Source organism: Euprymna scolopes, chromosome 17 (genome assembly GCF_053919585.1).
Source record: "Euprymna scolopes isolate OS-2025 chromosome 17, ASM5391958v1, whole genome shotgun sequence".
In the NCBI taxonomy this organism is placed as follows: domain Eukaryota; kingdom Metazoa; phylum Mollusca; class Cephalopoda; order Sepiida; family Sepiolidae; genus Euprymna; species Euprymna scolopes.
In genome coordinates this window covers 47,122,728-47,130,227 of record NC_136498.1, presented here as the reverse complement: position 1 = coordinate 47,130,227, position 7,500 = coordinate 47,122,728, and the positions used below count along the sequence as shown (strand labels likewise).

Genomic DNA, 7,500 nt, shown 5'->3' with positions numbered 1-7,500 from the left:
TACATACATATATACACACATATATATACATACATATATACACACATATATATACATACATATATACACACATATATATACATACATATATACACACATATATACACACACATATATACACACATATATACACACATATATATACATACATATATACACACATATATATACATACATATATACACATATATATATACATACATATATACACACATATATACACATATATATATACACACATATATACACATATATATATACATACATATATACACACATATATATATACATACATATATACACACATATATATATATACATACATATATACACACATATATATACATACATATATACACACATATATATATATATATACATATATACACACATATATATATATACATACATATATACACACACATATATATATATACATACATATATACACACATATATATATATACATACATATATACACACACATATATATATATACATACATATATACACACATATATATATACATACATATATACACACATATATATATATACATACATATATACACACATATATATACACATACATATATACACACATATATATATACATACATATATATACACATACATATATATACACATACATATATATACACACATATATACACATACATATATATACACACATATATACACACATATGCATACATATATACACACATATATACATACATATATACACACATATATATACATACATATATACACACATATATATATACATATATACACACATATATACATACATACACATATATATACATATATATATACATATATATATAGATATAGATATACACATATATATACATAAAAAATAAAAAAAAACAACGTGTTTTTTTTTTAAAAGGTTGTAAACTTCGGCCTTTACAATTAAATTTCTAAAAAACAATACTTTTTTTGTTTTAAATTTGAATATATTATTTTATTTATTTATTTTTTATGAAACCTTGGTCCTTGCTCCTTTAATTGAAAAGAAAAATTAGGGCTTGAATTGCATTTTTCGAGGAGTTATAAGCTTGGAAAGATGGGGTGGAATTATTCACTATTTTCACGAAATTTCTGACGCACCAAGTAGAGCGGACTCCAAAAACCATTTAAAGATTTTGGAGTCTCTGTCAATTTTGACCAATTACCTCTGGCACGCTTTGGGTGGGATTGACGAAGGCCAGAGGAAGTTGGCCGAAACGTTGTGAACCAATAAAAACAAACAAACAACAACTAATAAAGATGAGACTAATATTCCGAAATAAAAATAAAATTAACATAAAAATGCTCATCTCAAAAATAAAAAAATTCCAATTAAGGAATAATATATATATATACCAATCGGTACGGACCCGACTATGGAAGATCAGATAATGAATAAATGTGGATTTATAAGATCAAAGAATCTAACCTTGATCGCCCTTCGGGGCCCGTGGCGCAGTGTATAGAGACGTTGAATCTCTACGGTTCCAGATGAACATTGTCTGAAGATAGCGGTTTCAATCCCACCCAAAGCGTGCCAGAGGTAATTGGTCAAAAATGTGGTGAGACGACGACAACTACGGATGGCAGTGATGGCTGAGAATGCAGTTAGGAGATTCGAAGTTCCTATCCGTCGCGGTTACCACCTGACGAAGGCCAGAGGAAGTTGGCCGAAACGTTGTGAACCAATAAAAACAAATAAACAACAACTAATAAAGATGAGACTAATAGTCCGAAATAAAAATAAAATTAACTTAAATGATGTAGTCATACATATTATATATACGCGCACTAGCGGGATCCATCTCTCGTAGCTTCCATAAAACATTGTGGAAGCGATGAAAACGTTATGAGAAAAGGATTTAAAAGCTAACTGGTCGACTGTAGCTGAACACAACCCGAAGGCTAACTTTTTATTAGCTGTTACATCCGGGGCAGGCCACCACTACATTCTCAAAATTATTCCACTTTTAAAACGGAGAGATTCGCCTTTTACAATGAAGGGACATCAAGTATCATTTTAAAGTCTTTCTCGACGAAACATTAAACAGGGATCGTATGGCAAATTAGCGAATATTATTACCATTATGTCAATTGGGCTCATTGTTGTATATAGCAAGAAGTAATCAATTCTTGTTCAAGAATTAATAAAAAATATAAAATGACTGAGTTTCTTACGACTGAAGTATCTTATAACGAAATAATAGTTGTATTGTGATATCTCACTGCTGAAGCAATTCTCTACAAGTACGTCCTAGGATTGAATACTGTAGCTACATCTGGACAGCAGTTGCTCGACGTACCTTATCCTGCCTTGTCAGAGTTCAACGCAGACATTGTAATCTAGTAGGCGATGCCCTTTTCTTTTCTCTGCAGCCTCTTTCCCACAGAAAGAAGTTGTAAGCATGCTCCTGTTCCATTGCTATTTTCATGGCACATCTTCGACTGAGCTCCAATCTACGGATTCTTCCCATCGCCAATCGTTCAGAAAAGCACTCATCTTGCCAAAATCACTATCAATAAATTCTGCACCTCTGTATTGTTGCCTAAACTTAAACGCGGATTCCACGAACAAAGCTTCTTCCTTAGAACTGCCCGCCTGTGGAAGACTGTTCCGTTGGTCTGCTTTTCAGCTGACTACAATATCATTATCTTGAATTTCAACGTAAACAAGTTCTTGCTCAGTCGTCCTCGTAAATAATCTAATTATACCAAATTACTTCTACAAACGATTATTACGTAACTGTCCCAATGACAACAATACACATTAACCCTTATCCTGGAGTGGTCTGCGATTCTTGATATTGTAATAAAACGCCGTTTGTAAATGTTATTTAAAGAGGAGACACACTTCCATGTTTTTATATTATCTGAAGATTTTAAACATTTTTACAGAATTTAAAAAAAATACTCAAAGAACTTGATAGGCAGTATGTTGGTTCAATTATTTCTGCATGAACGAATTTAATGATGCGTAATTCTTCCCCGAAGGAAGGTTGTGTTTTTAGAGTCTCACACCGTTAATATCTACAACAGAGAGCGAAAACTTTCAGGTCATGGATGAATAAGTTAATTCATATAAAAATAAAATTTGTAATCCTCTTTCATCCATCTGAGCGAAATAAAAATAGGAGGCATTACTTTCGGAACGCCCTTCCTATATTACTAGCCTGAGTGGCCGGCGTTGCCCAGGTGTTTGGAGGCGTGTGTTGAGAAAAAATACATTTAAACAAACAGGTGAGATTTATATAATAGATTACTAGCGAAATGTGCATCAATGTGTGAGTGTAAAGAATGTATGTTGCATTTGTTTTTGAAATCACATTTTGGTTGGTTGGTTGTTTTCGTTTTACGGCATATCAATCTTTTTCAGGATATTTAATGCCGAATCTAGTTATTTTGAGGAACGATTTTTTATGGAGTATAATTTTTTTAAGTCAGATTCTATTTAACTCATAGTTGGGAACTTAACAGGTATTAGCAATCCGGTTCAGAGTGGACCTGGGAGCAATGGCAATTAAAGGGTGGCTCCACACTCCCCAAGGCCCGCAAGGTGGGGGCTCACCATCGGATTTAGTTTTAGGTCTTATCCAGGACCGTCCCATTTTGGAGTAAACGGTGTCTGGTTACAGCCTTAAAAGGTAAAGTTTACAATAATTAATGCAACAATGTTAGTCACAGTGTCGCCAAACACATGTTATAATTCCTTTGTTCATTAGTTTAGATATTTATCCCCTATACCCATAGTAATGTGCACACAAACGTATCGTTCGAGATATTGATAATTATCATTATAATACAACTAAAAGCTTTATGTAAAGCAATTATTTCCTTTTCTTACATTTTTAAAAAGTTCTTTTCGAAACGGAAGGATTTGGGATGTAAAAATTCTTAAATGCTAAAATCAAAATGATATACTCGCATTATTTATCGTGTTGCCTTGAATAGATATTCTATAATTGGGAATAATCACTTCATTACTTAGATCAAATAAGATCTCCTCACTACGGCTACCTCACAGCTTTTCCGAGGAATGGTGCACCTTCTCCAAGTGATATTATCTTAAGTAATAGCAGGAAGCTGGATACTCCACTAGACTAGATAAATTGTTGTCCTGGAATCCAGTAAGACCATAAAACCAAAATGAAAGATATACTACAACATACAAAAATGGTTAATTGGGGAGAGGAAGATTATGTTATCAATTTCTTTACTAACTCAGTGCTTGAGAGATAAAGAACTTTAATGGAACATTCGAATATCTATGTATCTCATATAGACTTCAAGTGTTAGCCCCAGGTCGTGGGCCCCTTGATTTCTGAGAACTTCGACTGAAGTAAAATAAAACCAAAAAGTAAACGCTTCTTTAATGATTACTGATGTCAAATGAAAGTCTATTATTAACCCATTTTATGGACACTGGCAAATTAATTTTTATTGTGAGATGATTTACCTATTTATGTATTTACTGGCAGCGTTCGCCATCGCCACGGTTCGTAATTTGATCGTCACCTGCATCTTAACAACCCTGCGAGTTAAAGAGCGCACTATACAGAGAAAGCACACGCGTATGAAGAAAATATAACGTTGATTTAATAATATGAAATGTTCATATTTTTTACGTGAGAAGACACGGCTTATGATGGCATAGACGTCATTAAAAGATATGAGGTAAGTGCTTAGTTAGAGTAGATTATTGAAGACGGATGGTCAATAGGAATTTATTCAAATTAGTTATAACATTTAGCAATGCTTGAATTGTGAACATTTTATCAACAAAAAAAAAAGAAAAAAAAAGATGCGTGCAAGATGTGTTCAATATATAATACCCCCGATCAACTCACAGCAGCGGATCGTTGCACGATTATTAGAGTTTTCGCATTTCTCTAATCGTTGAATTCAGATCTGGGGATTGTTTGTGCAGAACACTCTAGGTTGGTGTTCCAATCACGTCGTGATTTTAGAAATCAGGGCTAACAAAAATCTAGGAACTGCTTCCTTTTCAATAACATAGAATACACGAGCGAGGAAAATAGAAACAAGGATCTTATCCTAGTGAATCTTGGATGACATGTGCTTGTTTAACTAAACTGAAGAGTAAATATACAGAGATAGATTCAAAATTATTTATGACATCAATTTATATCAATATATACAAAAGCAAACTATTTAGTTCACAATCGTTTAAAAAATTCAGGATAGCCACCCAACATTCATATAGTTTTCCTAATTATATATATATATATATATATATATATATATATATATATGATGATTGCAACATCTTGTCAGACAGGTGCCACTCCCTCAGACATTTAAAATCCATGAGCCAAATACCTGAGGGAGTATCTATACAAAGATGATGTTACAGAGTCTTAGCTTTGTACGACAGCTAAGTCTCTATCTCGGTTCAAAATGTTGAGATCCAGCAACAAGCAAGAGCAAGATAGCCAGCAACAAATTAAACTGAAGACCAGCTTAATGCGGGTACTGGTCTCCCGCTTTATGGGTTTTTAAATCAGAGATTTACTTCTCCTAGACAGGTTGCCTTCACTACGACTTACCGGAGCCCTCTCCACCTCAATACACATATACACACACAAAAATATACACGGTGCTAGTTGACCGTTGACCCAGAAAAAGAGTTCATTCACTCTTTGGAAGGTCTTGTTATTAATCCTCCAGGGAGACTAGCCGCCCTCCTCACCAAACAAGTCTGGTGGGGAAACCAGTTTAGTCGCCGGTGACCCGACCACGAGACAGGTAGTACTGGGTTACATGGTACCAGTAGCATATGACATGACCTGACATACAAAGAGAAATGCTTACAGCACCTGGTATTTCCAACCGGTCATCCATCTAAGTACTGACCAGGCTCTACGTTGCTTGACTTCGGTGATCGGACGAGAAACGGTGTTTTCAACGTGATATGGCCGAAAATATATATACATATATACATATATATATACATATATATACACATATACATATATACATATACATATATAAGTATATATATATACATACATATACACATACATATACATATATATACATATATAAGTATATATATATACATACATATACACATATATATAGATATACAAGTATATACACATATACACATACATACATATACAAGTATATACATACATATATACATATATATACATACACAAGTATATATATACATATATAAGTATATAAAATCATATATATATACATATATATACATATATAATTATACATATATACATATATAATTATATATACGTATATATGCGTATACAATTATAAATATATACATATATAATCATACATATATAATTATATATACATATATACATACATATGCATATACAATTATATATATATACATATATAATAATACATATATAATTATATATACATATATACATACATATGCATATACAATTATATATATACATATATACTTTTATATACATATAAAATTATATATATACATAGATACATATATATACATATAAAATTATATATATACATAGATACATATATATACATATAAAATTATATATATACATAGATACATATATATACATATAAAATTATATATACACATAGATACATATATATACATATAAAATTATATATACACATAGATACATATATATACATATAAAATTATATATACACATAGATACATATATATACATATAAAATTACATATATACATATATACATATATATACATATAAAATTATATATATACATATATACATATATATACATATAAAATTATATATATACATATATATACATATAAAATTATATATATACATATATACATATATATACATATAAACTTATATATATATATACATATATACATATATATACATATAAAATTATATATATACATATATACATACATATATAATTATATATATACATATATACATACATATATAATTATATATATATACATATATACATATATATATACATATAAAATTATATATATACATATATACATATATAATTATATATATACATATATACACATACATAATTATATATATACATATATATACATATATAATTATATATATACATATATACACATATATAATTATATACATAAATACATATATACACATATATAATAATATATATACATATATACACATATATACATATATAATAATATATATACATATATATACACATATATACATATATAATAATATATATACATATATATACACATATATACATATATAATAATATATATACATATATATACACATATATAATAATATATATACATATATACACATATATAATTATATATATACATATATACATATATATAATTATATATATACATATATACATATATATATAATTATATATATACATATATAATTATATATATACATATATACATATATAATTATATATACATATATACATATATAATTAT

The 7,500-nt window shown here is 29.3% G+C and overlaps 1 pseudogene; it reads right to left on the bottom strand.

The window, feature by feature from the left end:
- Window positions 1-5,857: 5,857 nt before the first annotated feature.
- LOC145297086 (5S ribosomal RNA) lies at window positions 5,858-5,976 on the bottom strand (annotated as a pseudogene).
- Window positions 5,977-7,500: the final 1,524 nt, after the last annotated feature.